The 26,324-nt window shown below is 37.9% G+C and overlaps 1 protein-coding gene and 1 pseudogene across 1 annotated transcript in view; both read left to right on the top strand.

Moving 5' to 3' along the window:
- The window catches only part of RYR2 (ryanodine receptor 2), a 714,060-nt gene that overhangs the window by 205,837 nt on the left and 481,899 nt on the right, over nucleotides 1-26,324 (top strand). The gene's annotated exons all lie outside the window — the stretch shown is intronic.
- Nucleotides 8,511-9,373, top strand: LOC132439479 (non-selective voltage-gated ion channel VDAC1 pseudogene; annotated as a pseudogene).

The raw sequence follows: 26,324 nt of genomic DNA, 5'->3' as shown, positions 1-26,324 counted from the left end.
CAGAAATTTATTGCTCACAGTTTTGGAAGATAGAAGTCCAAGATCAAGTTGCCAGCATGGTTGGGTTCTGGTGAGAGAATAGAAGCTTTTGGAAGAGTAAGATTAGAAGCAGTGAGAGCAGGTGGAAGGTGCCTGCGGAAGTCTGCAGGGCAGCTGCTGGGTCTTCAGATGAGAAGCAATGGTGGTGGGAAACTTGGGGGGGGTTGAGAATAGACTTGCAGGATTTAGAGGATGTGCTGATAGATGACTGTGTAGAATAAAGGAAAGAGAGGAAATGAGATATTTCTGGGGGTAGAAAATCAACCAGAAAACAATTTAATAATGTTTTGTGTAGCACTTTTTAGTTTACAGAGTCCTTTGACCTGCATGATTTCATGTAATTGTCACAATAGGAGAATGTGTGCATGGTTATTGCTGTTATAGTCACTGTACACATGAGGACATGGGGGCTAGTAGAGGGCAGGTACTAGGCCAAAGGCTTCCTGTGACTCAAAGCAAGTGTCATCAATAGCTTTTCACACTTAACACCTCGGTCTTTTGACTTCGAGTCCCTGATTCTTCCCTTTATATCACAGTACCCCTTTCATTACTCTGGAATAACATTGAGCAATGTATACATATGATTTATTTATTATAGTAATTTAACGCCAAGTCACATTATGAATATTGTAATGGTGAGTGACAAAACATTATGCATTTTATAGATTTAGTTTTAATTTGACAAGTGTTATTGAGCATTCTCTTTGTGAAAATGACCACAATAGGTATCAGTTGTGAAAAATATTCTTCTTAAAAAGAACTTATTAAGAATTTTAATATTTAGTATTTTCCCTGTGGTTTCTGGAATTTTGTCGTGCCTAGAACGAGGCAGCCCAGTTAGTTAGCTGGGTTTTTATTTTTCACTGTACTGGCTATGGTTCTCTTGGTCCTTTAATGTAAGAGCTGGTTTCCAGTACTAAAAATGAACTCTCCTCATGCTCTAGTTAGGTATGTCATGTAGCAGTCAAGGCACTGAAATAGGCTAGGCATTCATTTAAACTGGTTAATCTTGAAATAGATCAAGATGGAGGAGGAGGAGGAGGTGGAGCTCACCTCTCCCCACAAACACATCAAAAATACATCTACATGTGCAACAGTTCTCACTGAAAACTAATTGGAGACTGGCAGAAAGACTCCTCCTGTACAGCCAAGGCTATAGGAAAGATCCTCACGGAATCGGGTAGGAAGGGAAGAGAAGTGATCAGGTTGGGACCTTGTGCCTTTGGGAGGGGACTCAGAGGAAAAGAGAGATACACGGGTGGAGATTTGCCCTGGGGAGTCAGCTGTTCCTGTCACATATTAGATGCCCCAGCCCTGGGGTCTGACACAGGGAAAATGAGCCCCTTTGGCTGGTGGGAGGGCTGGTGGGACTCAAAAGAGGGCTACGGAAGCCTGAATTTTGCCTGTGAGCAGTGTGCTTGTGCTGGCTTGCTCCTGAAGCAGGGTGGAGAGGGCAGATTGAAAACTGCTGAGATGGCTGCCTGTGACTGCCCCAGTGCACGCCACAGCCTGAGCCCAGCAAACACTCCAACCCCACTTACTATATATTAACAATGGACTCTCAGAAAGAAGAAACAAGAAACAATCCTGTTTAAAATTGCATCAAAAAGAATAAAATACCCAGGAATAAACTTAACTAAGGCAGTGAAAGACCTATACTATGAAAACTATAAAACACTGTTGAAGGAAATTGAAGATGGTACAAAGAAATGGAAAGATATTCCATTTATGGATTGGAAGAAATAATATTCGTAAAATGTCTGCTACCCAAAGCAATCTACAGATTTAATTCAATCCCTATCAAAATACCCATAAATTTTCACAGAGCTAGAGCAAATAATCCTAAAATGTATATGGAACTCAAAAAGACATGAATTGCCAAAGCAATTTTGAAGAAAAAGAACAAAGCTGGAGGTGTCATGCTCTTTGACCTCAGACTATACTACAAAGCTACAGTAATCAAAACATCATGGTACTGACATAAACAGAGACACATAGATCAATGGAGCAGCATAGAGAGCCCAGAAATAAATAAACCCAGGCACCTACAGTCAATTAATCTATGACAAATGAGGCAAGAATATACAGTGGAGAAAAAACAGTCTCTTTAGTGAGTGGTGCTGGGAATACTGGACAGCTACCTATAAAAGAACGAGAGTAGAACATTTCCTCACACTGTATACAAAATAAGCTCAAAATGGATTAAAGACCTAAATGTCAGACCTTAAACCATAAAATCCTAGAAGTGAACATACGTGGAACACTCTAGTATACTCCATGTTAGTATACCTGAAACTAATATAATATTGTAAATCAACTATACTTCAGTAAAAGCTTACACAGTGATGCATGTCAATTATATCTCAAAAAAAACTGAAAAAAATTTTTGGAAAAAAAATAAACTGGTTAATTCTTCGCAGGGACACTTGGCTATCTAGCTGTGACTGTTGACATAGTGAACTGACCATTTCAACCATTTTTGTTGTTGTCGTGCTCTGTTATTCTTTTTCGGTTTATCTGAAAATTTGTATTTAAGATGAGATACTGAAATTGTTTATCAAGCATAGAATAAAATAGTAACTGAAGTCCAGTAAACCAATCTGAACTTTTTTTTAAAAGTTCTTACAACATAAATACTCTTTTCTTTCCCCTACTCAGATTACTTGATGATTCCCTACTGTGTCAGTTTTTTTCATATCTCCGTTTTACTTTGTTCTCCCTGACTTGTATATCCTTCCTTTACGTTTCCTGCTGGTGAAATACTGCCTGTCCTTCAAAGCCTATCTCAAATAGTCCCTCCTCTGGGCTGTTTTTCTCTCTCTTTTTCTTAAGTGATTTATTTATATTTCTATTATATTGTTAGTTGGGCTTAATTCTGTGTAACATCCACAACATCTTCTCTTCCTGAATATGTAAGTATGTATACTCCCAGGTACCATACACCAGCTTCTAAATTCCCTGAGGACCTGGGTATAGCTCATTTATTTTCTTATTTTTTAGCATGAAGCACTAGTGAGTGATTCATAAGATTTAATGGATTATTAAATTTGAAAGGCAACCACTAGTCTTAGGGCAATTTATTTTATAAAATAGACTTTTAATTTTCTGTAATAGCAAAGAGTCAAAACTGTGGATTTCAGTTGATGTTTAAACTATCTAAGCCTGGGTGCAGATGTGTTTCATGCAGATATATCTGGATTTGACATTCATTGGTAGAAAGTGAGAGATGGCCTTTTTTTTTTTTTTACCTCTCAAATTGGTGTCTCCTGCATTTATTATAAAGGTTGGGAGAACAGAATTATTGTTGGCATTGAGTAGTCAGTCACTGTAAATTATATACATATTCCTGGAAATGATCCCAGAAAAACCTTAAGCACAGAACCTTCTAATCAAATGCAAGAGTTACTTTTTCAGAAGACTGTTTCATTTTCCTAGGATATTTATTCAGGCTGATCTGTGCCTGAAAGAGAATGTTTCATAATTCCAGCATAGACTTTCTTGCAGAAAATGGAAGCATTAAATCTGATGATATGTTTAAATAGTTATTCATAATTCATAATTATGGGTATTTACTGCACACTCCTTATATGAATGACATTTTTGTTTCTATATTTTAGAATTGAAAAGTTGGGCTTTTGTTCTTTGGAACTAGTCATTTTCAGAGATACCCATCTTGTTATTATTAAAAAGTTTATGGAGAAATGAGAAGTTATTAGGGAGGCATAGTTTTTAATCTCCTTGAATCTCCACATAAAAACAGACCTATGACGATGGCAAAACCTGAAACCCACAGACAATATAATATCTAAAGCAAACTAGGTGACAAGTTATCCCCACCTCTGGTATCAGTAAGTGTAGGGGAGGAAGTGTAGGGGAGGTGACATGGTTTCTGCTGTCTCTGAAAACTGGTGACAGGTACTCACTAGAGAACATGGTGGGCCAATGTGAAACTAGAAGCTAAAACTAGGAAGGAACAAAGGAACTATGATAAGGATGGATGTTTCTAGAGCAGTCTTGGCTTATGGACTTGTGAAACTAACCAAATAAGGCTCTTTTCTTGACAAAGCCCTGCTCTGAGGGAAATTGTTGGAAATCCAGTTCAGATTGAGCAGGGGTGGATAGGGGCAAAGGATAGAGAAGGACCAGGTGAAAGTGGGGCAGGGAAACAGCCAATAGATCTCATAATCAAAAAGCCTGGTTTTGAACACTAGATGAAAACAGCAGAACAAGTTGCTGCAGGACCCTGAAGCTACAAAAGGTATGCTGACCCACCCTCCTTTCCCAAGCGTACAAGGAAGCTCATCTCAATTTTTATCTGTTTATCTGGTGTGCTTTTGTTGCCTGTAGACATAATTCTTTTCCTTATTTGTCTCTTTTATATAACTATATATATAAATACATATATAGTTATATGTAATTATATATAATCATATATAATTTATATATAATTGTGTATAATTTATAAATAATCATGTATAATTTATGTATACTGTATAAGTGGAGTAATTAATTTACATTTATTTATATAATTATTTACATTTTTTCATTATGTATGTAGATGTAATTTTATATGTCACAGAAAAGAAGGAGCAGAATAGTATCTATAGGTAATCCAGGCCCACCAGACTTTCAACTGCAAACCAGGAATTTAAAACAACCATGATTAATATGCTAAAGGTTCCAATGGATAAGGTAGACTGCCTGTAAGAACAGATGGGCAATGTAAGCAGAGAGGTGGAAATTCTAGGAAGGAAGGAAAAAGAAATGCTGGAGATCAAAGACACTGTAACAGAAATTAAGAATGCCTTTGATGGGCTTATTAGTAAATGGGACGTCGCTGAGCAGACAGTTTCTGAGCTTGAGAGTATCTCAAAAGAAGCCTGCAAAAGTGAAAAGCAAAGAGAAAAATGACTGAAAGAAAAACCATAACAGAATTGAGTATCTAAGAGCTGTAGGACACCTACAGAAGTTCTCTAGAATCATGATGAAAGGAATAGAAGAAATATTCGAAACAGTAAAGACTGATAATTTCTGCAAAGTAATGTCAGACACTTAACCACCGATCCAGGAAGTTCAGAGAACACCAAGCAGAATAAATGCAAAAAACCCCTACACATAGGCGTATCATTTTCAAGGTACAGAAAATTAAAAAGTCCAGAGGGAAGCCAGAGGGAAAAAACTTACCAATGGAGGAGCAAAGATAAGAAGTACATTCAACGTCTCAAAACACCACTGGAAACAAGAAGAAACTGGAGTGAAATATTTAGTGTTGAGAGAAAAAAAAAACTCGATACCAACCCAGAATTCAATATCCTGCAAAATTACCCTTCAGAAGTGAAGAATAAAGGCTTTCTCAGACAAACAAACATTCAGGATATTTTTTGCCAGTAGACCTGCTTTGCAAGAAATGTTAAAAGAAGTTTTGCAGTAATAAGGAAAATATATAGGTCAAGAACTCTAATCTTTAGCAAGGAAGGAAGAGCATCAGAGAATGAGTGGTTAAAATAAAATTTTTTTTTCTTACTCTTAATTGACCTACCAGATTGTTGAAAGTAGTAATAGCAATACTGTATTTAAATATATATATGTATTCATTTAATAATTTTCCCAACAGAAAGCACCAGGCCCAATGGATTATTCACTTATTATTTTTTTCTCCCTTCCTTCTTTCCTTCCTTCCTTCTTTCCTTTCTTCTTTCCTTCCTTTTTCTTTCATTTATGGCTGTGTTGGGTCTTCGTTGCTGTGTGTGGGCTTTCTCTAGTTGCCGCGAGCGGGGGGCTACTCTTTGTTGCAGCACGCGGGCTTCTCATTGCAGTGGCTTCTCGTTGCAGAGCATGGGCTCTAGGTGCGTGGGCTTCAGTAGTTGTGGCATGAGGGCTCAGTAGTTGTGGCTCACAGGTTTTAGAGTACAGGCTCAGTAGTTGTGGCACGTGGGCTTAGTTGGTCCATGGCATGTGGGATCTTCCTGGACCAGGGCTCGAACCCGTATCCCCTGCATTGGCAGGTGGATTCTTAACCACTGCGCCACCGGGGAATTCCCTCACTTATTATTCTTAAGGAAGACACTATACCAATTCTTTATAATCTTTTTCAGATGATTGATGCAGAAAGAATACTTCCTAACTCATTTATGAAACCGTTACCCTTATATCAAAATATGATAATGACATTACAAGAAAAAAAAACTACAGACAATATCTCTTTATACGTAGATATAAAAATCCTCAAGAAAATATTAGTAAATAGAATGCAATAATGTATAAGAAGAATTATACACCTTGACCACATAGGATTTATTCGAGGTATACAAGTCTAGTTCAACATTCAAAAATCAATTAATGTATCCATCACATCAACAGAAAAAGAAAAATCACATGATCATATTAATAGATACAGAAATTGTGTTGGAAAAAATAACATGCATTCATGATAAAAAAACCCCACAAAACTCTTAGTTCCCATGTAGTCTTAGTTTACTTTCTCAACTTGATAAAGATTATCTACAGAAAACCTACAGCTAATATACTGAATGGTGAGAATCTTAAAGCTTTCTCGCAAAGATCAGGAACAAGCCAAGAACATACCCTCTCATCACTTCCTTTCAACATTGTACTGGAAGTCCTAGCTAATGCATTGAGACAAGAAAAGGGAATAAAAGGCCTACAGATGGGAAAGAGAGAAATAAAACTGTCTTTGTTCATAGATGACGTTATAAATCTATGTAAAAAATCTGAAAGGATCAACCAAAAACTCCTAAAATTAATAAGCAGTTATTGCAAGATACAAATTTAGTATACAAAAGTCAATTGCTTCCCACTATACTGACAATAAACAAGTGGAATTTGAAATTAAACACACAATACCATTTATATTAACATGCCAAAATGGAATACTTAGGTATAAATCTAATAAAATATTATAATATCTCTATGAGAAAAACTACAAAACTTTGAAAGATATCTAAGAAAAATTAAATAGGTATTTTGTGTTCACGGATAGGAAGACTCAATACTGTCAAAATGTCAGTTCTTCCTGACTTGATCTGCAGATTCAGTGCAATCCCTGTAAAAATCCCAGCAAGTTATTCTGTGAATATTGACAAGCTTATTCTAAAGTTTAGTTGGAGAGGGAAAAATAACCAGAATAGCCAACAGTGTTGACGGAGAAGAACAAAGTTGGGGAACTGACACTATCCAACTTAAAGTCTTGCTGTAAATCTACCGTAATCAAGACAATGTGATAATGGTAAGAGATTGGACCAGTAGATCAATGGAACAGAATCGAGAGCCCAGAAATAGACCCACAGATGAAGTCAGGTGTTCTTTGACGAAGGAGCAAAGGCAGTCCAATGGAGCCAAGATAGTCTTTTTAACAAATGGTGCTGGAACCACTGGCCCCCCCCCCATGCAAACAAATGAGTCTAGACACAGACCTTACACCCTTGACAAAAATTAATTCAAAATGCATCACAGACTTAAACGTAAAATGCAAAACTATAAAATCCCAGAAGATAACGTAGTTAGAAAAACCTAGATGATCTAGGGTGTGTTGATGAGTTTTTAATTACAACAGCAAAGGCATGATCTGTGAAAGAATGGATAAGCTGGACTTCATTAAAATTAAAAACTTCTGCTCTGAGAAAGACAGTGTGAAAAGAATGAGAAGATAAGTCTCAGACTGAGAGAAAATACTTGGAAAAGGCCCATCCCGAAATATAGAAAGAACTCTTAAAACTCAGAAATAAGGAAACAACCTGATTTTAAAAAATGGGCCAGAGGCCTTAAGACACCTCATTTAAGGAGATAACAGGTTTCCCCTGCCATCTGAAAGTAGAGCATCCCTATGAAACTTTTCATATGGCAAAATGGCTTAAAGCAAACAAGCAGTTACCTTAGGACACATCTTGCTAACAGACGCACAAATTAAACTGAGATAAAGCACAGATGCTCACAGACACAGTCAAAGCTGTGGCTGCCTGATGCCGAGATGCTGAGTGTAGCTTCTGAGGAAGGACTGCGTGACGACAGTTTGGAGGCTTCTTACAAAACTAAGCATACTCTGACCATATGACCCAGCCATCGTGCTCCTTGGTGCCACTCTTGTTGCTGATAGTATGGGCTGGATCTGTAATGGCTTGCTGCAGGACGAAAGCTGAACGCTGTTTCTGCTTCTTGCCTTTGTTCGTAAAAGCAAAAATCCTCGTCTGATTTCTTTTGATTAGCAAACAGGTACTAATGTAGATCTTCCCTAAAAGCAAACTGGCATAAAAATAGACTTTTGAAAAGCAGGGGATACCTGTATATAGATCACAAATAAGCACATGAAAAGTTGTTCCACGTCTTACGTCATGAGAGAAGTGCAAATTAAAACAGTGAGATAGGCCCTCTGCCCCGCCGCTCGCTCTGTTCCTCATGCCGCAGCCCCCGCCGTAGCCGCTGCGGAGCCCACAGCCACTGCTTCTGAGCAGAAGATGCCTGTGCCTCCCACGTGTGCTGATCTTGGCAGATCTGCCGGGGATGTCATCACCAAGGCTATGCATTTGGCTTAATAAAACCTGATTTGCAAACAAAATCTGAGCATGGACTGGAATTTACAAGCTCAAGTTCAGCCAACACTGAGACCACCAGAGTGACGGGCAGTCTGGAAGCCAAGTTACAGGTGTACCGAATATGGTCTGACGTTTACGGAGAAATGGAACACTGACAACACACTAGGCACGGAGATTACTGTGGAAGATCAGCTTGCACGTGGCCTGACGCTGACCTTCGATTCATCCTTCTCACCAAACACTGGGGAAAAAAAATGCTAAAATCAAGACAGGGTACAAGCAGGAACATTGTCAACCTGGGCTGTGACGTGGATTTCGACATTGCCGGGCCTTCCGCCCGGGTGCTCTCGTGCTGGGTTATGAGGGCTGGCTGGCTGGCTGACTACCAGATGAATTTTGAGACCACAAAGTCTCGAGTGATCCAGAGCAACTTTGCGGTTGGCTACAAGACCGATGAATCTGAATTCCAGCTTCACACTAATGTAAATGATGGGACGGAGTTTGGCGGCTCCATTTATCAGAAGGTGAACAGGAAGTTGGAGACTGCTGTTAATCTGGCCTGGACAGCGGGAAACAGTAACACTCGCTTCGGAATAGCAGCCAAGTACCAGATCAACCCTGACGCCTGCTTCTCGGCTAAAGTGAACAACTCCAGCCCGATAGGGTTAGAATATACTCAGACCCTAAAGCCAGGTATCAAACTGACACTGTCAGTTCTGCTGGATGGCAGGAATGTCAGTGCTGGTGGCCACAGGCTTGGTCTAGGGCTGGAGTTCCAAGCATAAATGAATACTGTACAGTCATTTAAGTTTAAACTACTTTGCAGCATAGCTACCTTCAGAATTTAGTGTACCTTTTAATGTTGTTTGTCTGGGATGCAGGTATCGCTAAATATCATGTTAGACTTCCAGGTTAAAGGTGATTCAGCTTCAGGGTGTTACCCTTTCAGAGGTAAGAAGAAACGCAATTTCATAGCAGGTCCTTTCAGCTGTAGACTTGAGGGGGAGCTTGCTGGCCCCTCTAGAGATGTCAGGTTTCTTTTTTACCTAGAAACGGCTGCGAGTGGATGTTGGTAGTTTGCAGGTACTTTGTAATTCGTAAATTCGTATTAAGTAAATGAATGAAATTGTGATTTCCTGAGAACGGAACCTTGGGCTCCTACCCTGATTGAGGAGAGGCTCTTTGATGGTGTATACAAACTCATCTGAAAGGGACTTTTTAAGGCAGGGACTTTTCCCACCCCAATCCATCACCTCTTTTACACCAAAAGTAGTCTGCAGGGAGTGGTAGCTGTTTCTTCTGTGCCATCATGAGGTGGAGAAGGTGGATGTGATGAAGCCAATAATTCAGGACTTAATTGTGTTTTTTCTCATGTTGTGTTTTTTGGCCCTTGCACCAGAGTATGAAATAGCTTCTAGGAGCTCCAGCTGCAAGCTGGGAAGAGTCTCTGTGACTGTACTCACATGGCGACAACACTCAGCATCTAAATTGAACTTCTCTTGTATTTTCGCCACTCAGTTTATTTTTTAGGAGTTTAATGGGTACATTTTAGAGTCTTTCATTTTGTGTGGAATTAGTTCCTCCCCTTCAAATGCTGTCATTAACATCACTTAAAATAAAACTTGAATAAAATATTGAAACCTTAAAAAACAGCAACAACAACAAAACAATGACATTCCACTGTGCCTGTTAGTGGCCAACATCCAGAACATTGACAATACCAGATGCTGAAAAGGTTGTGAAGCAACAGAAATTCTTACTCGTCGTTGGTGGGAACGCGTAATAGTTCAGCCACTTTGGAAAACAGTTTGGAGGCTTCTTACAAAACTAAACATACTCTGACCATATGATCCAGCCGTCATGCTCCTGGGTATTTACCCGGAGGAGCTGAAAGTTTAAATGTTCACACAAAAAGTTGCACGTGGATGTTTATAGCAGCTTTATTCATAATTGTCAAAACTTGGAAGCAGCCAGCATGTCCTTCAGTAGGTGAATGGATAAATAAAGGGTGTTGCATATAGATAGTGGAATATTACTCAGTACTCAAAAGAAAAAAGCTATCAACCCATGAAAAGACACGGAAGAAACTTAAATGCATATTATTAAGTAAAAGAAGCCAATCCAAAAAGGCTGCATACTGTAGGATTCCACCTATGTAACATTCTGGAAAAGTCAAAACTATGAAGACAGTAAAAAGATCAGTGGTTGCCAGGCGTTAGGGAGGAGGAATGAATAAGAGGATTTTTAGGGCAGTGAAACTCTTCCGTATGATATTCTCATGATGGATACATGCCATTATACACTGGTTAAAATCCATAGAATGTACAGAACCAAGAGGGAAAACTGTGGACTTTGGCTGATTAGATATGTCAGTGAAGGTTCATTTCTTATAACAAATGTACCAGCTGGTGAGGGATGTTAATAATGGCAGCGGCTTATTTAGCATGTCTGTGGGCAGAGAGTGATGGGAAAATCTTTGTGTTTTCCATTCAAATTTGCTGTGAACCTAAGTATGGTATAAAATAATGCATTGAAATAAAAAGGATGACAGAAAATGTTAGGTATAAGAGAATGCACTTATAATAAATGACCCTGCGAAGAAAACCAAAGCTCAAGAACACTTGCCTGAAACCACACATTGAAAATGCATGGTGCCTACGTAGAAAACCACCTTCTTAGTTGGCCCAGACAGATGATCACAGTAAAGCTATTGGAGTTTAAAGGTAAAGAAAAAAAACCTTTTAAATCCAGGCAAAAAGACCAAGTCACTTTTAAAGGAAGGAAAGTCAGATTGTCATGATAACTTATTTTTAAGACCAACGCTTTATGCCAAATGAAAATGGAGTAACATATTAAGAAACTTAGGGAAAGAAAATATGTGTCAAAGATTCTAGCCAACCTGACTTTGCATACAAAGGCCATAAACTATTAAGAAACTATTTCTATCTGAAATTTACAAAGCACACTATTAAGTAAATGTTAGGTCAAAGGAGAAGTGTCAAGTAAAATGGAAGAATTTCTTAAACGTCATGAAAATGAATACATGATGTTTTAGAATATGTGGGCATATCTAAGGAAGTTATCAGGAGAAAATTTTTAGCATTAAATGCATGTATTAATAAAAATTAAAAAGAAAATAAATGGACTAAACAAGCAGATAAAAAACTAGAAGAATAACAAAGTAAACAAAAGAAAGCAACAGGATAGAATTAATAAAGATAAAAAGGAAATTGATGAGTTAATTTAAAAATTGGTTCTTTGAAAAAATTCAACAAACTAAGAAAAAGGGATAAAGTACAAATATTCTTGTGTATTAGAAGTTACATAAAGGTACAAAAGGGAAAACAGTCACAGCACAGTAAATTAAATCCTAAGGGACCATTTGCTCAATTATATGCAGGTAGATTTGGAAATCTTCATGAAATGAATCATTCTGTAGAAAAACTAAGTATACTCCAGAAAGTCTAAACAGACTAATTGTCATAAAATAAAGTAATAAAAGAATTTTCTGACAAGAATTGTACCAGGGTCAAATAAACCCCTACTTAACTATGAAGCTTAAGTTATTCCAAAGATAGGAAAAGAAGGAAAACCTCCAAATTTGTTTCATTGAGTAAGTATAACATGGATTCCAAAATCTTAAAAAATTATTTTGGAAAATTATAGAACAATTTTACTTAGGATTATTGATACACAATTCCAAAATAAAATATGTTTTAACAGAAAACAATGTTGCATTAAAATATACCTCATGACCAAGTGGGGTTTATTCCAGGAATCCAAGAGGGGCTCAATACCAAAAAATCCGTTAGTATAATTCTTCATATTAGTAGAGCTAAGGAGAAAAATTCTTTAGACATCCCTGAAGGTAGGGAAAAGTCTCTTGACAAAATTTAAAATCTATCTATGTTTCAAAAAATAATAAAATAAGAATTAATGGATAGCTCCTTAACATTTATTTTACAAACGCACATACGCGTACACACACACACTTGCACACTTCAGTTCAAAATTCAGCACCTTATTTACCGGGGGTGGAACACTAGTGGTTTGTTTGTTTATTTTCACATATCGTATGGTTTTTATTTATATGAAATATCCAGCTTAGGCAAATCCATAGAGACATAAAGCGGATTAGCGGTTGCCAGGGGTTGAACGGAGGGTGATTGCTTAATGGGTCCATGATTTCCTTTCGGGATGATGAAAATTTTTTGTAGCTAGTTAGTGGTGATGGTCGCACAACATTGTGAATGTGCTGAATGTCACTGAATTACACACTTTAAAATAGTTCACATGGTGAAATTTATCTGGAGTAAACATTAATTCCTTTTACGTTTTAACTGAAGTATAGTTGATTTACAATGTTTCAGGTGTACAGCAAAATGATTCTGTTATACCTCCTATATATATGTACGTATGTATGTGTGTGAATATGTATATACATATTCTTTTTCAGATTCTTTTCCATTACAGGTTATTATAAGATAGTGAATGTAGTTCTCTATGCTATATAGTAGGCCCTTGTTTTTTACCAATTTAAAATATAGTAGTATGTATCTGTATCTGTTTTTTTTTTTAAATAAATTCATTTTATTTATTTCTTTTTGGCTGCGTTGGGTCTTCGTTGCTGCACTGGGCTTTCTCTAGTTGCTGCGAGTGGGGGCTACTCTTCGTCGCGGTGCGTGGGCTTCTCATTGCGGTGGCTTCTCGTTGTGGAGCATGGGCTCTAGGCGTGTGGGCTTCAGTAGTTGTGGCTCGCGGGCTCTAGAGCACAGGCTCAGTAGTTGTGGCACATGGGCTGAGTCACTTAAGGCGGATTCTTAACCACTGCGCCACCAGGGAAGCCCCAGCATGTATCTGTTAATTCCAAATTCCTAATTTATCCATCCCCCACCCTTTCGCCTTTGGTAACCATAAGTTTGTTTTCTGTGTCTGTGAGTCTGTTTCTGTTTTGAAGATACGTTTATTTGTATAATTTTTTTATTCCACATATAAGTGACATCATATGATATTTGTCTTTCTCTGTCTGACATACTTCATTTAGTATGATCATCTCTAGGTCCATCTGTGTGTTTTATTGGAGTATAATTGCTTTACAATGTTGTATTAGTTTCTGCTGTACAACAACGTGAATCAGCTATATGTATACCTATATCCCTATACGCTAGTTGCTTGAATTGGACATAAGTTAAAGATGGACGTTCAGTATCTCTGCTGTGCATGTGTGTTGGAGGGACAAGCCAGTGTTATTAGACATAGAGACTTAAGTTTGGATGTGAAGAGGTAAAGCATCTCTAGTTGCATATGATCTGATTATATGTCTAAGACTACCAAATGAGTCAGTGGAAAAACTACCAAAAATGGACTTATGAGAGACATCTATAGAACAGTGAGTTATAAAATCAGTGTACCAACAGCCTTCATATATGCAGACCAGTTAGAACGTACACTGAAAGATACCATATATGGAATGATGCTTCTGCACACATACATACCTACACAGATACAAACAAAGTTTACATTAAGTTCAAAAGGGGACCAATGACTGTCTTAGGCTAATCATTTATCAATAGTAATGGAGTGGTCCCTCAAAAAAGAAAATTCGTTAAAAAAAACAGGATTCTTGTTTAATGATCTTATTGCTACACATATAATTTTCTGGTACTACTCTTTCTGTGGACTCAGGACGGATATAGTAAGAGGATCTTTAAGATTTGTTTCAGCCCAACACTCCAATGATTCTATATTTCTAAGACTGGTCCATACTTACCGTACCTATAAAACAATACTATTGATTTTTATTAGGCCTCCAAAAAGGAAGTTGAGCCTTTTAGGTAGAACAATATCAAGAACTCTTTCTTCCAATTCCTGTGGCATCACTTTAATTAAAAGTATATCTTCCCATAATGGAACATGATAGAGCAATATTTTATCTTCAGTGACTTCTCATTTCAGGATATTATTCACCATCATAACTAATGCATTAGTATATTAATGATGCATAATAGTTGTGATATTCCAGATGAACTGCTGCTCTTATTCAAGTGAGAATTTTTGAATAATAAAAATGTCAGTATAAGATAAATGCTGGATGATGTAAGAAAGATTCACTTTAAAAATCAAGTTTATAAAACATTTTAAATATCAGATGCTTTCTCAGTGTTTTTCATAAAAATTAATTGAGGTAATAAAACATAATTATAGGAAAATAAATATTATTATTGCCGTTTTGTTCTATTTATTCATTGTGACTTTCACAGAATTTTGGGCAAAAGGGAGGTAAAAGACCAATGTGTTTGGGAAAGAACATAAATTATTAATAGCATTGTTTGTTTCTCAGAATCCTTGTGTTTTAGTTATATAATTATTTTTTCCCCAGTACATTAAGAGGAAAACAAAGTACGTGGTAGGTGTGGCAGAAAGGAAGTACCCTAATAATGTATGACTATCTAGTCTATAAGGAATAAATGATTGCTTACTTAAAGTTCTGATAAAACAGAAAAGTTATAAGAAAATGTCTAACAATTTTTGGCAGATCATTCTATTGGCCAGAATGGAACTGTTTGTTAAATTATAATTTATAAGTTGTGTGGAAATAATTCTTCAGTGTTTGAAACACATACTGATGCTGCTTACCCAGTTAGGAAAGGGTGGTGACTTGAAAGGATAACGATGATGACATAATTGAAATCCCCAAAGGAGGAAGCATTGTATCAAATACTTGAATAATACAGCATCAATAAATTGTCTTAGGAGCTAAAGACTCATTCTTGGAATATTTTAAAGATTTTAAAGAAATTCTCATTGTAGTCAAAGATGAGCTTCTGGTCAGTGTGTCTCAAAATGAAATGAAAACTTAAGAAAACACTGAAATCTTAGACTGAAAAACAATTGAATCTAAAATCTGGGAGAGATTATAAGGTACATGGAACCAGTTGGAGAAAAACCTACCTGGAATTCACCTCTGATACACACAGGTTTACCTCAAACACTAAGTTAAGGTTGGCAGGCACTTCAGTCCATCGAACCTCTCTGCCTCTGACCCACAGGCTGTGCTAACAAGCATAGTGTGAACAAGCAGTTCTCTGTACCCTCCACCCCTCTGTCCCATCACCTCAGATTCCCACCAAATGGCATGGGCATTGGTAGGCAGGAAGCTGGCGATGACCCAGTGCATTTTGGAAGCGTTAGTCCTCTCAAAGTAGTAAAGGCATATGCGGAGACAGGAACAGGATTGTGGAAGTATAGGCTCGGGAAGGAGAAGCTGCTAAGTCAGAAGATCAGAGCTGAATTGAGTGGGAATGCCTGTTTACAAAAAAAAAAAGGTCTTGCACACCATCTTTTTTTCTGGATCTGAGAGTATGATTTAACCATCGCTGGAGTGAACACACTGCAGCAAATTGTTACCTAATACAGGGGTTGGCACACTTTTCTATAAATACTTTCTGCTTTGTGAATCAAATGTTTTTTTCTTTTTGTTAGAAGTACTCAGTTCTTGGAACATCGCCGCATGAATACAGCCTTAGGCAGTATGTAAACAAATGAGCATGGCTGTCACAAAAAACACCTGTATTTATGGACACTGAAATTTGAATTTCTTATGATTTTTATGTTTATAAAATATTACTTCTTGTGATTTTTTTTAACCATTAAAAAGGTTAAAGGCACTCTTAGTTCATGGGCTGTACAGAAACAGACAGTGGACCAGATTTGGCCCATGGACTATAGAGTGTCTCTCCCTCATATAACATGTGGAAAATACTATATTCCTAAAGGAGAAGCTAGAACAAATACTACAGGAGCAATAATCAAAGGTATTATAGAAGAAAAATGTTCTGCCTGCAGGTTACCTGTACTCACCCTGTTCTCTAGTTGGGAAAGAATACTGTGGGTGGAGCTAATAGTGAAGTTTTAGGAATGTAGAGGTGTGGCATTTGAGTGGGACTCCTTGACAGATGGTAATTAATAAGTTAATGTGTTTGACATATGAATGAATGAAAGAATAAATGACTATAATATAAATGTAGATTAATAGAGTGTGATGTGGAAGGATGCATATCAGAAGGAGGACAAGGACAGAGGACGGAGAAGAAGAGGCATTTGTCAGTGACTGGGAATTCCCAAGTGTTCTTCTGGGCTTGGGGCAGGGCTTCAAATGCCATGCAACCAGCACAACTATATTTGAAAGATAAGGAGAGCTACTGAATGCTTTAGAATGGTGGATTGTGTTATTTCATCCTCTGTTACTACTAAAGATGAGCAAAGCCAGACACTAGTTAAAATGGTCAGGACAGATTGTAATCAGTAATATACTATTGCAGTAGAGAAGAGAGCCCAGCACGAACTGAACTCAATGTCAATTCGTACAGACTTTACTGGGTATTTTAAGAGGAGAATGAGAGAATAGGGAGGGGGGCACATGGGGACTCAGTAGGGTCAGGGAAGGGAAAAATTGCAAAGGGTTTGTCGACATAAATATTGATTAGGCCAACTGTGTCTGCCAGCTGGCAAGTATTGAAGTTTGGATTCTGTTCTCCCGGGGAGACTGGGAGACAGGGGTGCCATCCTTCCTGATGATGACATTTCAAAGGAGTAGCTTTCAGGTACTTGAGGAAGACACCCTTGAGTTGTAGGAGATATTAGTATATAGGAAAGGGACAGAGGAAGGATTCACAGTTGGAAGGCCTTTTAGTAAATGCTCTAAGAGAGGTTGGTGGGGCCTGTTGGCAGGTGTTAGCTAGAACAAAGTACTTTTGGTGGTCTTGAGCTTTCTCATGGAGGCCCTTTCATCGGGGGCTAGAGTCACACTAGGGTTGTGGCCTTGAGCCATTAGAAACTATGTTCCTGCTTATCTCTTAATGTGAGTTTGGCGGGGGGCAGGGATGGACAAAATCAGCTTGTTGAGAGTCTTTGGTTTTTATAGGCCACGGTTGAGACCTAGTTGAAAAGAGGATTTAGAGGCGCCTGGGGAGAGTTTGGTCAAAGAGCGAATCTTTGTCATTTCGTACTGATCTGTACGTTTAGACACACATAAACTTCCCCGGAGGTGTAATCCGTCCAGCCTGATTGAGTTTGCTGGAAGACAGCTTGCCTTTGAATATGCTCTGTTCTCTTTCTCCCTGGAACATCCTTGAGTAATTCTTCACCTAAAGGAAGCCTGTTCATCCTTTAGGCAGCTGTCAAATTTGCCTTCCTTTGTGAAGCCCTCCTGCATTTATTTCCATCCCCTCCTCCCTGAAAAGATACTTCTTTCTTTTATCCTCCCTTCCTTTCTCTTTCCTTCCCTCCCTCCTCCTTTCTCTTCCTATCCACCTCTCCTCTCCCCTCTCCTCCCTCCGTCTCTCTCTCATTCAGGCATAGTGAATTCCTTCTACTGTACCTCTTGCTGCAAAATCACATGACCCTTTACATTTTGAAACTATTATGAAATAATTATCAGGAAAACACCTACAGGCAGAGGCAACATCTCATTCATCTTATATCTCAAGTGCATAGTACATTTTTTTTTTTTTTTTTTTGCGGTACGCGGGCATCTCACTGTTGTGGCCTCTCCCGTTGCAGAGCACAGGCTCCGGATGCACAGGCTCAGCGGCCATGGCTCACGGGCCTAGCCGCTCCGCGGCATGTGGGATCTTCCCGGACCGGGGCGCGAACGCGTGTCCCCTGCATCGGCAGGCGGTCTCTCAACCGCTGCACCACCAGGGAAGCCCCATTTGGCTTTTTTTTTTTTTTATCTTACTGTATCTTCCAAAGAATGCACAGACATAGTCTTCCTGCTTCAAGGAAGTTAATTTAATGTTTTTCACGTTACCAGAGTAAATATTCATATTTGTGACCGTACTGATGCTTAATCTTAACACCGATTGACAATGGAATTGGTACCATGCACTTTCATTAGTAATTTACTATTTTCTGTAAAGGATAAAGCTAATCTGAAAGGGCTGCCTGCTGTAGGATTCCAACTATATGACACTCTGGAAAAGGCAAAACTATGGAGACAGTAAAAAGATCAGTGTTTGCCAGGCGTTATGGGAAGGGTGGGATGCATCGGTGGAGCACAGAGGATTTTTAGGGCAGGGAAATGGTTACAGGAAGGGGGACCCCTTCCAGGGCCCGAGAGTGGGCTCTTGTCTAACACTCAGAAATGTGTCTGAGGAGACACACATGCTGACAAAGCAAAAGACTTTGTTGGAAAGGGGCACCTGGGCAGAGAGCAGGAGGGTAAAGGGACCCAGGAGAACTGCTCTGCCACGTGGCTCACAGTCTCAGGTTTTCTGGGAATAGGGTGAGTTTCCGGGTGGTTTCTGGCCAGTCCTCTTGCTTGGTCCATATTTGGTCTGACTCAGGGTCTTTCCTGGTGATGCACGCATCTCTCAGCCAACGTGGATTCCAGAGCAAAGGATTCTAGGAGGTTGGCAGGACATATTATGGGCTGGCGTCTCCTCCCTCCTTTTGGCCCCTCCTGAATTCTTCCAATTAGTTTTCAGTGGCAGCACCATGTTTCTCATTGGGACCTGCAGTTGTGAGACAACTCATGTAAGTGGGTATCATTGTGCTGGCCGAGGCGGGCAGTTTTGGTCAACAGTTCCCTAACAAAACTGTTCTGTGTGACACCATAATGGTGGATACAAATCATTGTACATTTGTCAAAACCCATAGAATGTACAGCATCAAGAGTCAACTCTAATGTGCAGACTGTGGGCTTTGGGTGATAATCTAATGTTTCAGTGTAGGTTCCCTGATTGTAACAAGTGTACTACTCTGGTCAGGGACGGCTGTGTGTGTTGGGGGGTAATATGGAAACTGTGTGCCTTTTCCGTTTTGCTCTCTGAACCTAAAACTGTTCTAAAAAATAAAAAACTCTCAATTTTGTCAGTAGGGAAGTTGATACTTAAATTGTATCAATTTCAAACGAGGTAGTTATACTGCATACAGTGAAACTATTACCATACTTATCAACAAAAATAAATCCCAGGAATATAATGTTGGGCAAAAATAAAAAATTACGGATGACATATATAGTATGATACCATTTATATCATGTTACCGTATGAAAAACAATTCTGGAATTAGTATTACAATGTAGACATCGGTAGTAAAATTCTGAAAAAATGCCCTTGAATGATAAATATTAAATTCAGCAGAATGGTTATAACTCCTTCAGGGGAACAAACAATAAAATCAGGGCTGGGTACCTGGTTCACTTCACCTGTGTGTGTAATAATTTACTTTTTAGCTGGCTGTTGAAACATGGGTGTTTATTATAATCCTTTCATACCATTTTGTATTTCTGAAGTTCTTCATTAGAAAATAGCTTATGGAAAATGATGCTTGATTCGTAGCCAGAACATTTTGAAAATGATCAGTAAACACTCAAGAAATGAATCTGGGACTTGATGTCGTGAATGATAGTATTTTGTCTTGTTAGATTTACGTTCTCAAGGTTATGCCTTAAAAGCCTGCAGCAGAAATTGCTTGGCTGGAAATGATCGTAGTTCAGGGTTTAGTGTAGGGGTAAGATAGTCAACTTGGTGAACAGGAATATAGGAATGGAGAAGAGCTGAGGGTGTTTGTACTAGAGAAATATACTGCAGCTATGAGAAGTAACCAGCTGCGGTTTGGACTTACTTTTTCAAGCCACTAGTAACTGAAGTTTACCACCAGTCTTTTAGTTCATAAGCCTCAATTTGCATAAAACATGACCTAAGTCGGGGTGCACGATTCACCCAGTCTCCCACACTTATGGAGCTATTGACTGTGCATGGCATTCCTTTCTAATTTTCCCAAAGTTTCTCAATATTTTTTTCAATTCCAGGAAGCGACTACCGATCAATCTGCACCTGAAATGAAACTGATTTGCCATCCTGGGTTAGTCAGGAGAAGCTAAGTTATGCTTTTGTAAGAAAAAACTATGAACCCCGAAGTCTCAGTGATTTAATTTGTGTACATGTCACATGTCTACCACTGGTTAGGGGGTCGTACTCCAGGTGGTGACTCAGGAGCCCCAGGTAACTAACATTCCAGGTCTAGAATGACTTTAAGTACCATGGCAGGGGAAGAAAAGAGTATGGAGAACTAACTTCCTTTTCTGGGTGCTTTGTTCCCAAGGAGACACATCATCTCTGCTTACAGCTAATTGCTCAGAGCTAATGGTCTGATCTGACTGTAAGGGAGCTGGGAAATTTGAGGGATCGCATGTCTGTTGAGTAAGTAGTATGTGCTTTTGCCACTTGGGCTGAAACTCTAGATTAGACTTACTGCTGTTCAGAGGATTACAGTCAAAAGGAACTGGGTTGGGTACAGGGTGGGACAGAATATAACATGGTATTCTAAGTGTATATAGTGTAATATAATTTAGGAAATTTAGAATATTGAAGGTTTTTGTTTAAAGATCTCCTGACTCAATCATTTAATTTTATAAATGAACAAAGTGAATCCTAGTGACTCGCTCCAAGTTATAGAGATAGTTCATGGCAGTATTGGGGCTCGACTGAAAAAGAAACCGACCTGTCAATATATAGAGAGAATAATATGACTGTCTACAGGGAAAATCTAAGGGAATCTGCAGATTAATTATTAGGAGTAATAAGATCATTCAGCAAAGTTTCTGGATATAGGATTGATACACACTAATATCACTATATTCTTGCAAAACCAAGTAGAAAATTTAATAGAAGAAAGTTATTCACAATAGTATCAGAAGTGATAAGACATGTGGACCAAATGTAAAATGGACGCATGAAACCTCTGGTGAAAACGTCAGTCTTATTGACAAGACATGAGGGAAGAACAGAGTAAGAAGACTGTATTCTTTGGCCAAACACATACGTAATAATGGAAGCTGTAGCAAAACTGGTTAATACATAAACGTGTACAAAGATGTGGATTTGTAGAGAGTGGCAGCCTCCTCACTGAATATGTATTGCAGTGTTTGGCTAATATTTTGAAAAGGGAAACAACGCTTTAGGATGTGTTAACCTGAATATAATATTTTAGAACTGTGTAATTTTTATACGTACTCTCCATTTGCTAGCATTATATCTGTCAAAAAAATACCAGAGGATATTAAAGTGATAAAAAGAGTAGAAAATAGATTTTATAAATAGTTACCGTAAAAAACAGATTAAAGGCTTGTGTTTGCCTTGTTTGGCAAAGAGAATCAATTGGATAGCGTCAAAAAATGCCATAATGGTATTTATACCCACGTGACATTTATACGGGATGTGCCCATGGACCATTATTAGCATAATGCCTGTTTCTCAGTATCTTTAGCTGTAGAATGTGTGAGATAATTGTACTTACCTTATGCTGTCATTATAATGAGAGTATGAGATAAATAAAAAGTTCTTTGAACAGCGTCCATTGTAAATGCACAGTAAATGCAACCAGTGGTTTTTACTGTTTCCTATTATTATTTCTGTTATTACTAATTAGGATGCCATTCAGTTATTTTCCATCACTACAGAAAATTCAATGTGAATAGATTCTAAAACTGAGTTTGGATAGGTTTACAGAAGAGTTTCTTTCTCCTAAAATTAATTGAGTCAGCATAACCTATAAACGGTGTTGTAGATTTTATATTTTCAGAAGTAACAGAGTTTGACTCATTTTGGATATTTACTAGTTTTCAGTTAGAAAGAAGGACCACCCCCCTCTTTCAAATTTCATGTGTTCTGTGAGTTTTTGAACAGTTTGTTAATTAATCAATTCAACAAATATTAATTGAGCATTTGGTAAGTTTTAGGCTCTTGGGATCAAGTGATGAATAATACATGATCCCTGCTGCTGTTGAGCTTTCAACAGGTGGGTTATTTGCATTTTAATTAATTATTGAAAATGCAAGCTGGTGTGGAGATAGGAAGTCAGTCTTTATTTACATGTCATAAGCACTATTTAAGGTCCAGTACAAGATGCTGATGGAACCTACGGGAAGGTTACCTTGCTCAATCTTAGGGTTTTGGGTAAAGTGATGCCTAAGTCAGACCCTGAAGGATAAGTGTAGTTATTTTGGGGAAGAACTTAGAGATTAGTAGCCCATGGCTATACAGAAAGCATATTTATTAGAGCTACCTAGAGGGTAGTTCACCCCTTAGAAGGAAATATTACTTACATGTGTTTGAGTTATCTTTGGGTTTGCTCTTCGGACAAACACAGAACTGTTCTAATAGACTCATTTCTCATAAATACCCAGCTTACCTACAGCGTGAGATACGTTTTTAAGGTTTAAGTCAGTTTTCTAAGGATAATTGAACACATTTGGAATGGTTTTTGAATGGAACCAACTTCTGAGATACGGCTTTTAAAATATTGACATCTTCTATCCATTGACTATATTACCTTTCATTATTATTTACTCAAGGAGTTCACTGCATTGACTCTCCCATTTTTATTTCTGTTGAATAAACTGAAATAGGTAATATTGGTAAGCGATAAGTTAAATAGTTTAAAATCAAGAAGTTAAGGTAGTAAACTTACTAGTACGGTATGGTGATGGGTCTCCTTATATATCTAAACATACGAAATGATCCCTATGTGCTAAAATTTCGTTTCAATTCATGTTTAAAAATTGTTTCGTTCAGTTTTGGTTAAGAGGTGCTCTCCAGTAATTTTCCATCCGTGCTAAAGAGTGTAGTGTTAGCAACTTTCAGACCCATGAGAGTAAAGTAATAGAGGCTTTTAGGAAGAACTTTAATACTTCTTTCTTACTATTTGATGAGTAAACAGTGACTTGAATTAAAATATACATGTTATTTACCTTAGTTGGTTGCAGTTGATGGCATATTAATGTTTCAGGTGTGTAGGGGCTGATCATGAGAAAAGCTTACTTTATTAAGGAGACTTATAAGGCAGTGTGTGTTGGTCTTGCTTTGGTGTAGCAGGCACACGGCTTGTCAGCAGAGTGTTTGTACTGAGTTTAATTAATGAAATAGACTAGAGTAGAACTTAAAATATGGAGCCCCCTTTAAAGTTCAAAAACTTTCAGGACTTTAACATCATAGTAGTTGTATGTTTGGTGTCTGTTGCGAAAATGGAACATGACTAAAAATACTACTGTGAGTTCAGAAACACTATTGAATATTTAAATAAAATGTTGTCTTTGATTAATCAGATTTTAAAATAGTTTATGCAATTCATATACACACACATATAAGCATTAACTTTCAAGATGTGTAATTATTCAGTATCAGACATGCTTTAGGAATGTGTGGTGGTTTCATTTTTTTTAATCATCCCTAATTGCCTGCCCACAGATTTGCAATCACTGAATTATGTGTTGGAGATTTCAAGAAGCGTTGATTAACCTAGGGCATAACGTCTTTGTGAGAAGAGTTAGTGAAATAGAGTTAAAGTGTAGGGGTTTGGTTGTTTTTTTTTTTTTTTGAGGGGGACATGGAAATGACTTAAATAAAATGTTCTTTTAAAAATTGTACTTATAGTGTTTGGGATAAAGATGGAGGCAGAAAAGCCAGAAGAAGGGCAGGAGTATTGCTTCGTACAGTCATCTTAAGTGTCATGTAATGAAAAATCTAATCTGTATTGGTGCAAGAGGGATGGGGTCCAGAAAATTTGGGAAAAACCCATAGCAGATCTTGGTGGTATATTTCACACTGCCAGCAAAATTCACATAAAGTTGAGATTCAACTCCTTAAACAGAAAATGTGATGTTTTAGATAACGTGAAGAGACATTGAAGTATGGGTTATTTGCATTTTAATTAATTATTGAAAATGCAATAATTTCTCATGTATAATTACCACCATGTAGGTTTTGGAGGTACTATAATTTCTGGAGTATTCTAAACATTGTAATGTAATATTTTAACATTCTTTATTGCCTAACATTTCCATGAAAATTGTCTAAAATGAATGTTTACTTGATCTTTTAGGAAATGTGGTAACTTTCTGTAAAAAGGGAGGAAAATCAGTGCCATGAAATTCATAGAGTTTTTTTGTGTTTAAAATAAATTCTTTAACTTAATTCATTTAATAAACACTTTATTGAGTGCCTACTATGTGCTAAGCAATGTCCAAAATCATGGTGATAGACAGTGATTGAGATGGAGTTCATCATCTTGTGATCTTTCATTCTAGTGAATGAAGATAGAAGATAAATAATTTGGTTAACAATTAGTGATGCATACTGTGGAGGATAAGATGGTGGTAAATGATAGGGTGACCCCATTCGATTGCTTTGGTCATAGAAGGCTCTCTGCCAAATAACCAGAAGGAACCAGATGTTGGACGTGTAGAGGAAGGAGAATTGTAGGCAGATAGAAGAGATGGTGTGAGGACTTTAAGGTGGGAATGAGCATGGATTGTTCTGAGGACAGAAAGGCTAGCATGGTTGGAATCTAACAGGTGAAGTGGGTAAGTGACATGAGATGAGGTCAAAGAGATAGGCAAGGGCCAAATCATCAAGGGCTTTGCAAGCTAGGGAATGAGATTTGGGTTTCAAGTTCAGTAGAAAGCTACTGGATGGTTGTAAGCAAGTGTGTTCCATGATTTATGCTTCTAATTTTTGTACCGATTGCACGTGGAGAAAGGATTAGAGAAAACAAATGACAGAAGCTTAAGCTGGGGTGGTAAAGGCAATAGGAGTAATTGGATTCAGAATCTTTATTGCATTGGGTTTGAGAGGTAAGGGAAAAAGAGGAATCACAAGATTCTGTATATTGTTGAGTATATTGTTGAGATGAGAAAGATGGGTGGAAGGCATAGAGAAAGGAAGACATTAATATTGAGTCCTATTTTGACTGTGCTGGGTTTATGACATCAAGTAGAGGCATCAAATAAGCAGCTTAATATCAGCCTGGAGTCCTAAGGAGAGGTCAGGTCTAATGACATAGATTTGAGAGTCATTGGGTTATATTATGGTAAAGTAAGTCCCTTACATATGAACGAGCTCTGTTCTGAGAGCACGTTTGTAAGGCCAATTTGTTCGTTAAATCCAACAAAGTTAGCCTGTATAGTACTGTACTGTAATAGGTCTATAATACTTTTCACACAGAGAATACATAATAGACAAACACAAAAAATAAGGAAAACATTTTTAATCTTACAGAATAGTACCTTGAAAAGTACGGTAGTACAGTACAACAGCTGGCACATGGGTTGGCATCGAGTGAACAGGCAAGAAATAAAGATACTGTTCTACTGTACTCTATTCAGTACTGTACAGTAAAGTACACAAAAGCACAGCCACTTATAGAGTATGCGTGCGCCTGACAATGTACACCAGACATGTGAACTAACTTACCTGATTGGACCTGCAAACACAGGTTTGCATCTTTGAAAGTTCACAACTTGAAGGTTCGTACGCAGGGGATATACTGTATTCAAAACCATGGGTTTGGGTGAGAATCCTCTGCGGGAAATTTGTGAATACAGAAGAGCAGGGGGCTCAGGGCAAGTACTTCCAACATTAAGAATAGATCTGAAAAGAATGGCTCAGCAAAGGAGACAGTTTTTTTGTCTTCTAAGAATACAAAAATCTTTCTTGGAATCTTTATTGTCTAAATAAACTAGGAGAATGGTCTGTGAGTTTAATAACGCACAGTCATAGGGGACTAAAATGTAAATGCCGTATACAGTTGACTTTTAGTGGTAGGTCTGTTTTGTTGCTGCAAAAGTTGAAAAGTGCATGATGAACACAAAACTAAAATCACACCTTTGGAAATTAAAAAAAAAATCATATTTGGAAAAAGTAAGGAATATAAAAGGAACAAAGCAGTTGTCAA

Source organism: Delphinus delphis, chromosome 16 (assembly GCF_949987515.2).
Source record: "Delphinus delphis chromosome 16, mDelDel1.2, whole genome shotgun sequence".
In the NCBI taxonomy this organism is placed as follows: domain Eukaryota; kingdom Metazoa; phylum Chordata; class Mammalia; order Artiodactyla; family Delphinidae; genus Delphinus; species Delphinus delphis.
The sequence above is the reverse complement of the archived record's forward strand: the minus strand, read 5'-3'. Positions and strand labels throughout refer to the sequence as shown.